Here is an 11,451-nt window from a genome sequence, read left to right as displayed (position 1 = left end):
TCTTCATTACATTACATTTGCTTGGGTTAAACTCTAACAACCATTTGTTCGACCATTCCTTTAGTTTGTCTAGATCTTCTTGAAGCCTCAAGCAATCCTCCTCTGTCTTAATCCATCTCATAATTTTGGCATCGTCAGCAAACATTGAGAGGAATGAGTCTATACCCTCCGGGAGAACGTCCACGTATATCAGAAAGAGTATAGGACCGAGTACAGAGCCCTGTGGGACTCCAGTGGTGACTTCACGCCAATCTGAGGTCTCACTCCTCACTGTAACTCTTTGCTTCCTATTGCTTAGGTATTCCCTCATCCACTTGAGCACTTTACCAGTTACTCCTGCCTGTCTCTCCAGCTTATGTACCAGCCTCTTATGGGGGACTGTATCAAAGGCTTTCCGACAGTCCAAAAAAATGCAGTCTGCCCAGCCTTCCCTTTCTTGCTCAATCTTTGTCACCTGATCGTAGAATTCTATTTAGCCAGTAAGGCAAGATTTACCCTCCTTGAACCCATGTTGGCGATTTGTCACGAAGTCCCTTCTCTCCAGATGTGTTACTAGATTTTTTCTCACGATCTTCTCCATCACTTTGCATGGTATAGAAGTTAATGACACTGGCCTGTAGTTCAGTGCCTCTTGTCTGTCACCCTTTTTGTATATTAGGACCACATTAGCCGCCTTCCATATTTCTGGTACATCTCCCGTCTCCAGTGACCTACTATACACTATGGAGACTGGCAAGCAGAGTACCTCTGCACACTCTTTCAATACCCATGGTGAGGTCCCATCTGGACCAACAGCCTTTCTCACATCCAGATCCAACAGGTGTCTCTTGACCTCATCTCTCGTAATTTCGAACCCTTTCAAGGCCGCCTGGTTTACTGCCCCCTCTCCTAGCGTAGTGGCCTCAACATGTTCTATTGTGAAGACTTCCTGGAACCTCCTGTTTAGTTCCTCACACACCTCTTTGTCATTCTCTGTATACCTGTCCTCGCCTGTTCTAAGTTTCATTACCTGTTCTTTCACATTTGTTTTCCTCCTGATGTGACTGTGGAGTAGCTTTGGATCGGCCTTGACTTTGCTTGCTATATCATTTTCATAATTTTTCTCTGTTTCCCTTCTAACAATAACATACTCATTCCTGGTTCTCTGGTATCTCTCTCTCTGCTTTCTGGTGTTCTGTTATTTCGGAAGTTCCTCCACGCCCTTTCGTTCAGTACCTTTGCTTCCATACATGCCCTGTTAAACCATGGATTCTTCTTTTGCTTCTCGGATTTTTTCCTTTGGGCCGGGATAAACCTGTTTACTGCCTCCTGACACTTTTGGGTGACATAGTCCATCATGTCTTGTACCGACTTAGCTATGAGATCTGTGTCCCATGGTATATCCCTTAGGAAACTTCTCATCCCCTCATAATTCCCCTTTCGGTATGCCAGTCTTTTGTTTTCTAATTCTTTTTGGGGGGAGATAAGTCCTAGCTCTCCCAAGTACTCAAAGATCAAAACACTGTGATCACTCATTTCTAAGGGTGCTTCCATCGTAACCTCCCTTATATCCCACTCATTAAGGGTAAATATCAGATCAAGCATAGCTGGTTCATCCTCCCCTCTCATTCTTGTCGGTCCCTTGATATGCTGGCTAAGAAAGATTCTTGTTGCCGCGTCCAGCAACTTTGCTCTCCATGTATCTGGTCCTCCATGCGGGAGGACCAGATACACGAAGATACGCTGTTCTCTCTATTATGTTAATGGTGGCTATGTTGTTTCTATCATATTCCTGTCTGGGTCTTCTGTCATTTGGTGGCGGATTTTATATGACTGCGACCACAATTTTTTGTCCTCCAGTTGCTATTGTACCTGTTATATAGTCACTGAAACCTTCCCAGCCCTGAATAACCATTTGCTCAAAGTCCCAGCCTTTTCTTACCAGCAGAGCTACACCACCACTTCCTTCCTCTTCCTTCTCTCTCTTTCCTCACAACACAGCAGTCGTGTGGGAACACTGCATTTGTTACGGTTTTCGTTAGCTTTGTTTCTGTGAGTGCTATTATGTCTGGGTTTTCTTCAAGTACCCATTCTCCAAGTTCATCTGCTTTATTTGTAATCCCATCTATGTTAGTGTACATTGCCTTGAGACTCACTTTCTTCTGTCCCTTCTCATGTTCCCTTCTTGGTGAGCGTTCTGCTGATGGGGGAAGTTGTTCCATGGGTGTAAGATGTGGGGTGGGTAACGGGGTCTTGGAGGATACTGGAGTGAGAGGTGGGGGGTCATGTGAAGGGTGGACAGGGAGGGTATGGGATGAAGTGGGAGGGAGGACAGGAGAGGAAAGGGGGGAAGTGGGATATGGTGGGAGTAGGGGAGGGGAAGCAGGGTGGGAGTGGGGTGAGGGGGGAGGGAGAGGTGGCTGAATATTTGAGTGGGGGGAGGGGTGTTCGGGGTAGGGGAGGTTTCTATGCAGAGGAGGGTGGTGGAGTTGCCCTCCCCTTTGGTGTTATTGGGTTGCTGGTTGTGGGTTACCCCCTCACCCCTGGGATGTTGTGTTGGGAGCTGTGTTTTTCCTGGTTTTCTCCTCTCACCCGGTGCTTCTTTCTTGCTTCTGCAGCCATGGCTCTCTTTTTCCTCGTCATGCCCCTCTGCAGAAATACTTTTTTGAATTCTCCCACATATTGCAGGTGGCTCTTCCTTGTTAGAATCTTCTCCTTTGTGGCCTTGTTTGCAAACACTATCTTTAACACACGGTCTCTGTCCTTGTTGTACCAGCCCATCCTGAAAACCTTCTCAATTCTATGTTCAGTCCCTTCCATCTGGAGCCTCCTTGTGTGTGTGTGTGTGTGTGTGTGTGTGTGTGTGTGTGTGTGTGTGTGTGTGTGTGTGTGTGTGTGTGTGTGTGTGTGTGTGTGTGTGTGTGTGTGTGTGTGTGTGCGTGTGTGTGTGTGTGTGTGCGTGTGTGTGTGTGTGTGTGCGTGCGCGCGCACGTGTGTGTGCGTGCGCGCGCACGTGTGTGTGTGTGTGTGCGTGCGCGCGCACGTGTGTGTGTGTGTGTGTGTGTGTGTGTGTGTGTGTGTGTGTGTGTGTACTCACCTAGTTGTGCTTGCGGGGGTTGAGCTCTGGCTCTTTGGTCCCGCCTCTCAACCGTCAATCAACAGGTGTACAGGTTCCTGAGCCTATTGGGCTCTATCATATCTACACGTGAAACTGTGTATAGAGTCAGCCTCCACCACATCACTTCCTAATGCATTCCATTTGTCAACCACTCTGACACTAAAAAAGTTCTTTCTAATATCTCTGTGGCTCATTTGGGCACTCAGTTTCCACCTGTGTCCCCTAGTGCGTGTGTTCCTTGTGTTAAATAGCCTGTCTTTATCAACCTGTCGATTCCCTTGAGAATCTTGAATGTGGTGATCATGTCCCCCCTAACTCTTCTGTCTTCCAACGAAGTGAGGTTTAATTCCCGTAGTCTCTCCTCGTAGCTCATACCTCTCAGCTCGGGTACTAGTCTGGTGGCAAACCTTTGAACCTTTTCCAGTTTAGTCTTATCCTTGACTAGATATGGACTCCATGCTGGGGCTGCATACTCCAGGATTGGCCTGACATATGTGGTATACAAAGTTCTGAATGATTCTTTACACAAGTTTCTGAATGCCGTTCGTATGTTGGCCAGCCTGGCATATGCCGCTGATGTTATCCGCTTGATATGTGCTGCAGGAGACAGGTCTGACGTGATATCAACCCCCAAGTCTTTTTCCTTCTCTGACTCCTGAAGAATTTCCTCTCCCAGATGATACCTTGCAAGTCATTTGCATGTGCCTGTTCATTTATGCTACTTCCTGGTATTCTTTCTGATATTACTGTATTAGCCAGGTGCTTCCATTTCAGGTGCCGTAGGTTGAAGTTTCCAAGCAGGATGATGTTCGGAGCTGAATTTGTGAGGTTTTCCAAACAGTGTTCTATTTTCATTAGTTCGTCTTTAATCTGCTGAGGGTTTGCCTCCGGTGACTTATATACAAGAACAACAACTATATTTAGGATCTCTATTTTGACTATCAGCACTTCCACCATATCATTTGAGGTGTTTAGCAGCTCAGTACAGATGAATGTGTCTTTGAGAGAGGCAGATCCCACCCTGGAGGAGACAAATGGGAAAGAGGAAACAGATGGGGTGAAAACACAGGTGGGAGGGAGGAGGCAGGTGGGAAGGGAGAAGGCAGGTGGGAGGCAGGAGACAGGTGGGAGGCCGGACACAGATGGAAGTGAGGAAGGAGACAGGTGGGAGGAAATACAGGAGGAGGGGAGACAGGTGGAAGGGAAGAGACATGAGTTAGGCAAGAGACAGGTGGGAGGCAGGAGACAGGTGGGTGGGAGGGAGGAGACAGCTTAGAGGTAAGAGACATGTGGGAGAGAAGAGACAGGTGTAAGACAAGAAACAGGCAGGTAAGAGTAGACAGGTGGGAGAGAGGAGACTGATGAAACGGAGAAGATAGTTGGAATGGAGGAGACAGGTGGGACGGAGGAGGTAGATGGGGGGCAAGGAACAGGTGGGTGGGAAGAGAGTTCAGAGGAAGGAGACAGGTTGGAGAGAGGAGACAGATGGAAGAGATGAGAGAGGTTGGAGAGAGGAGACAGGTGGGAGGAAATAGACAGGAGAGAGGGTGAGACAGGGGGAAGGGCGGAGACTTGAGTGAGGCAAGAGACAGGTGAGAGGTAGGAGAGAGATGGGAGGGAAAAGACAAGTTTGAGGGAGTAGAAAAATGTGAGGGATGAGATAGGTAGAAAGAAATAGGCAGGAAGGAAAGAATGGCAGGTGTGAGGGAGGACACAGGTGTGAGGGAAGAGACAGGTGGAAGGGAGGAGACAGGCGGGAAGGAGCAGGCAGGTGAGAGGGAGGAGACAGGAGAGAGGGAGAATACATGTGGGAGAAAAGAGACAGGTGGGAGGGAGGATTCAGGTGAGAGGGAATTGACAGGTTGGACGAAGGAGAAAGATGGGAGGGAAGAGACAGGTGGGAGGGAGGAGACAGGTGGAGGGGAGGAGATGGGTGGGAGAGAGGAGACAGGTGGAAGGGAGGAGACAGGTGGTATGGAACAGACAGATGGGAGGGAAGAGAGATGTGTATGGGAGGATACACGTAGGAGGGAAGAGACAGGAGTGAGGGAGGTGAATGGTGGGAGAGAGGTGACAGGTGGGAGGGAGGAGACTTGTGGGAAAGAGGAGATAGATGAGCGGGAAGAGACAGATGGGAGGGAAAAAACAAGTGGAAGGGAAGAAAGAGGTGGGAGGGAGGAGACAGGTTGTTAGGAAGAGACCGATGGTAGAGTAAGAGGCAGGTGGGAGGGAGGAGACAGATAGGAGGGAGGACATAGGTGGGAAGGAGACCGATGGGAGGGAAGTGAGAGGTAAGAGGGAAGAGACAGATGGGAAGGAGGAGACAGGTGTGAGGGAGGGGACAGGTGGGAGGGATAAGATACGTGGGAGGTAGGAGACAGGTGGGATCTAAAGACAGATGGAAACGAAGAGACAGATGGGAGGGAGGAGACAGGTGTGAGGGAAGAGACAGGTGGGATGGAGGAGACAGGATGAAGGGAAGAGACAGGATGAAGGGAGGAGGCAGGTGAGAGGGAGGAGACAGGTGGGAGGGAGGAGACAGGTGAGAGGGAGGAGACAGATGGGAGGGAAGAGACAGGTGGGAGGGATAAGATACGTGGGAGGTAGGAGACAGGTGGGATCTAAAGACAGATGGAAACGAAGAGACAGATGGGAGGGAGGAGACAGGTGTGAGGGAAGAGACAGGTGGGATGGAGGAGACAGGATGAAGGGAAGAGACAGGATGAAGGGAGGAGGCAGGTGAGAGGGAGGAGACAGGTGGGAGGGAGGAGACAGGTGAGAGGGAGGAGACAGATGGGAGGGAAGAGACAGGTGGGAGGGAAGTGACAGGTAGGAGGGGAGCAGACAGGATGGAGGGAGGAGACAGGTGGAAGGGAGGAGACAGGTGGGAGTGATGAGACGGGGGAAGAAACAGGAGGGGGGAAGAAACTGGGGGGGGAAGAAACTGGGGGGGGGGGGGGGGAAGAAAGAAAGAAACAGGTGGGAGTGTTGGAAATTTTCAACATTTAAGTAAAGTAGTGAAATTAACATTATTTATTTAATGCACAGTTCTGCCAAAAGTGTCCGAGTATTCATGGCCGTGTTGCGTCAGCCAGCTAGGCACAGGGAATATTTTCCACTTATTAATTAATGGATCGAGTAGAATCCAGCCTCATATACCTGCCTGTATTAAGGATAATCCCTTATTAATAAGTTTATCTTTAGTATATACATTCGTTTACTGGAGATCATTTAGTCAGCTACGATTAGCTATCCCAGTGAATGAAATGATAAGCCAACATTTCCACTCTAATCATTCTCGTTCATTTAATGTAGTCTAAATTAATTGACATCCACTACGAGAAAATATGTAACCACATAATACGTAAATATGACGTCATAAAATGACGTAAATATTCGTCAAATCCATTTACTTCCATACTGAACATTAAATGAATATTATAATTTATACTCGGGGTCCCAGCCTTGGGAGCTATTGTGCATGTGCCACCAGAGAGGAAGGAGTAGGACTCGCTATTTTTCACCAGCTGCCAGCTAGGTGTTCCGAAGTGGCCCGACAATTATCTTGCGATTCTGCAAGCATCCGCACTTCTCAGAAGTGCGGGTGATAGAGGAAGATAGAGGGCGCAGCTTACCCAAATCATGGACACCAAATTCGGTAGGCATTTTACCTCATTTTTATTGTTGAGCTCGATAATATGTATAAATATAGGTGCCATGCCCTTAAATATAGGTGCCATGCCCTTAAATATAGGTGCCATGCCCTTAAATATAGGTGCCATGCCCTTAAATATAGGTGCCATGCCCTTAAGCTACAGGCAATATAAAAACAGCAACATGAGTGCAGCTTCTACCTCTCCAATTATTTTAGATCTTGCGTTTAAATGCGTGAATACTAATTTGGGGTGAAAATTATAGAAGTCTTATATATCTTAGTCTTTATACAGTATATATATATATAAGTCTTTATACAGTCTTTATACAGTATATAAGTCTACAGTACAGTATACAGTTATATATATATAAGTCTTTATACAGTCTCCGTGGTGTAGTGGTAAGACACTCGCCTGGCGTTCCGCGAGCGCTATGTCATGGGTTCGTATCCTGGCCGGGGAGGATTTACTGGGCGCAATTCCTTAACTGTAGCCTCTGTTTAACGCAACAGTAAAATGTGTACTTGGATGAAAAAACGATTCTTCGCGGCAGGGGATCGTATTCCAGGGACCATAGGATTAAGGACTTGCCCGAAACGCTACGCGTACTAGTGGCTGTACAAGAATGTAACAACTCTTGTATATATCTCAAAAAAAAAAAAAAAAAATATCAGCATGGAAGTTCAACTGAGGGAGACGTGTTTCTGTTTCCATGATCACGTGTTCAACGGATTACCTCAGGGATGGTTTCAATGTGTAGTTGAGGCTGGACGCTATCTACGTTCCTCCGAAACAACTGAGACATTCCCATTCTCATATAGTAGTAGTTGTCATAATTATTGAGATTCAATTAATTTCATTTATTTGCATATTATTATATAAGTGATTTATTATTGATACGTATTAGTATCTCATTATAGTATTATTCAATTATTCCATATATATTTGATTCATTAATAACATATATCAATTATTATTATTTGTCTACAAAATTTATTATAGATAATCATTAGTATCTTATTAGTTTACTCAAGATAACTTCAAGATAACCTATGGTTCCCTCCGGTTTCCTGCCCGGTAAACTCAGGATTGTGGCAGCGTTATTTCTTATTTGGTAAGTCATTCGAAGGCTGTAGCAGCTAATATTTCTATCTCTCTCTTGGTGGCTAGCGCTCTCTCTCACTCGATCTCTCACGTGCTCCACCCTTCGTCTACCACTCTCGTTCTCCCTCCCTCTTACTTCCTCCCTCCCTCTCGCTCCCTTTATCTCCCTAGTTCGTTCTCTCTCTCTCTCTCTCTCTCTCTCTCTCTCTCTCTCTCTCTCTCTCTCTCTCTCTCTCTCTCTCTCTCTCTCTCTCTCTCTCTCTCTCTCTCTCTCTCTCTCTCTCTCTCTCTCTCTCTCTCTCTCTCTCTCTCTCTCTCTCTCTCTCCCTCTCTCTCTCTCTCTCTCTCTCTCTCCCTCTCTCTCTCTCTCTCTCTCTCCCTCTCACTCTCCCCCCTCTCTTTCTCCCTCTCACTCTCCCCCTCTCTTTCTCCCTCTCACTCTCCCCCCCCTCTCTCTCTCCCCCCCCCCCCGCTCTCTCTCTTACTCTCTACTCCCTTAAGTTGCCTACACAGTTCTCGGGCTATATTGAGAGTGTTTAGGTCCTGGTTTGATGGAACGAGTGTTAATATATTACAAGATCGGTAAAACAGCGGTTATTACAATGGTGATAGCGGTATCAGTTATTACAATGGTGATAGTGGTATCAGGTATTACAATGGTGATAGCGGTATCAGTTATTACAATGGTGATAGCGGTATCAGGTATTACAATGGTGATAGCGGTATCAGTTATTACAATAGTCATAGCGGTATCAGCTATTATAATGATGATAGCGGTATCAGGTATTACAATGGTGATAGCGGTATCAGTTATTACAATGGTGATAGCGGTATCAGTTATTTCAATGGTGATAGCGGTATCAGATATTACAATGGTGATAGCGATATTAGTTATTACAATGATGATAGCGATATCAGTTATTACAATGGTGATAGCGGTATCAGTTATTACAATGGTGATAGCGGTATCAGTTATTACAATGGTGATAGCGATATCAGTTATTACAATGGTGATAGCGGAATCAGTTATTACAATGGTGATAGCGGTATCAGTTATTACAATGGTGATAGTGGTATCAGTTATTTCAATGGTGATAGCGGTATCAGCTATTACAATGGTGATAGTGGTATCAGCTATTACAATGGTGATAGCGGTATCAGTTATTACAATGGTCGAATTGGTGTTTAAATCTGTCATTACAGGGAGGAGACAGATGGTATGGAAAAGACAGGTGGGAGGGGGGAGACAGGTGGGTAGGAGGAGACAGGTGGGTAGGAGGAGACAGGTGGGAGGGAGGAGACACGTGGGAGGGAAGAGACAGGTGGGAGGGGGGAGACAGGTGGGTAGGAGGAGACAGGTGGGAGGGAAGAGACAGGAGGGAGGGAAGAGACAGGTGGGAGGGAAGAGACAGGTGGGAGGGAAGAGACAGGTGGGAGGGAAGAGACAGATGGGAGGGAGGAGACAGGAGGGAGGGAAGAAACAGGTGGGTGGGAGGAGACAGGTGGGAGGGAAGAGACAGGTGGGAGGGAAGAGACAGGTGGGAGGGAAGAGACAGGAGGGAGGGAAGAGACAGGTGGGAGGGAGGAGACAGGTGGGAGGGAAGAGACAGGTGGGAGGGAAGAGACAGGTGGGAGGGAAGAGACAGGTGGGAGGGAAGAGACAGGAGGGAGGGAAGAGACAGGTGGGAGGGAGGAGACAGGTGGGAGGGAAGAGACAGGAGGGAGGGAAGAGACGGGAGGGAGGGAAGAGACAGGTGGGAGGGAGGAGACAGGTGGGAGGGAGGAGACACGTGGGAGGGAAGAGACAGGTGGGAGGGAGGAGACAGGTGGGAGGGAAGAGACAGGAGGGAGGGAAGGGACAGGTGGGAGGGAAGAGACAGGTGGGAGGGAGGAGACAGGTGGGAGGGAGGCGAGAGCTTATAATGAACCAGTGCTGTAACAGGTGTGAGATCTTGACACCTGGCCGCTCACGTTGACAATTACCGCTAATGGAATTGTCGCGAGCGAGCAAAATTCCCACCTGCGTCTATTTCTGTAGGAATCCGTCTTCATTGTGGCCGTGGACCCAAGCAGAGCAAGGAGCCTTGATGGAGCCGAGTGAAGCGGAGCAGACCCCAGGTGACATGGCCGTGAAGCCAAGCAGAGCAAGAAGCCCTGGTGGAGCCGAGTGCAGCAGAGTAGACCCCAGGTGACATGGCCGTGGAGCCAAGCAGAGCAAGAAGCCCTGGTGGAGCCGAGTGAAGCCGAGCAGACCCCAGGTGATATGGCCGTGAAGCCAAGCAGAGCAAGAAGCCCTGGTGGAGTCGAGTGAAGCGGAGCAGACCCCAGGTGACATGGCCGTGAAGCCAAGCAGAGCAAGAAGCCCTGGTGGAGCCGAGTGCAGCAGAGTAGACCCCAGGTGACATGGCCGTGGAGCCAAGCAGAGCAAGAAGCCCTGGTGGAGCCGAGTGAAGCAGAGCAGACCCCAGGTGATATGGCCGTGAAGCCAAGCAGAGCAAGAAGCCCTGGTGGAGTCGAGTGAAGCAGAGCAGACCCCAGGTGATATGGCCGTGAAGCCAAGCAGAGCAAGGAGTCCTGGTGGAGCCAAGTGAAGCAGAGACGACCCCAGGTGATATGGCCGTGAAGCCAAGCAGAGCAAGGAGTCCTGGTGGAGCCAAGTGAAGCAGAGCAGACCCCAGGTGATATGGCCGTGAAGCCAAGCAGAGCAAGGAGTCCTGGTGGAGCCAAGTGAAGCAGAGCAGACCCCAGGTGATATGGCCGTGAAGCCAAGCAGAGCAAGGAGTCCTGGTGGAGCCAAGTGAAGCAGAGCAGACCCCAGGTGATATGGCCGTGAAGCCAAGCAGAGCAAGGAGTCCTGGTGGAGCCAAGTGAAGCAGAGACGACCCCAGGTGATATGGCCGTGAAGCCAAGCAGAGCAAGAAGCCCTGATGGAGCCAAGTGAAGCAGAGACGACCCCAGGTGATATGAAAATCGGTTATAGAGTACCTGAGTTTACACACTCGGGATCAAAGATCTGGACTCGGTTGAGAGACGGAACCAAAGAGCCAAAGCTCAACCCGCGCAATTACAACTGGGTGAGTACTCGCAGAGATCAACCCGTCTCTCCGTCTATCCATCCTTCTACTGATCACTCTCTCTATCCATCCATCTATCTATCCATTCATCCACCTATCCATCTATCTAATGCCAGTCTTTGGGGGGTAAGCTTTACTAGTCCAAGACTAGACTAGTTTTAGACTTTACTAGACTAGTTTTACTAGCTTGTGGGCAAACTTTACGTCTCCACAACACTAGTAAAACTAGTCTAGTCTTGAACTAGTAAAGCTTGCCCAGCCCTGAAAAACCTTAATATTAACCCAGTGTTCAAAAATAGTAATACAGTTAATTCCATGTTAATTAAGAACTCGCCCTCGTCTGTAGCAGGTTGTGTTTACTCCATCCCGTGTAAATGAGTGTGCATGTGTTTACATCATGAAAAAGGACGTTTTACAAACAAGCTCCCAAATCAAAGCCAGAAATAAAAAGCTCGTTGGAATTACCATATTTTGATTGACTCGTAAAGCTAACCTCAACCATAAAAAACCTTAATATTAACCC

This window comes from Procambarus clarkii, chromosome 36 (assembly GCF_040958095.1).
Source record: "Procambarus clarkii isolate CNS0578487 chromosome 36, FALCON_Pclarkii_2.0, whole genome shotgun sequence".
Classification (NCBI taxonomy): domain Eukaryota; kingdom Metazoa; phylum Arthropoda; class Malacostraca; order Decapoda; family Cambaridae; genus Procambarus; species Procambarus clarkii.
Note: the sequence above shows the minus strand (reverse complement) of the source record.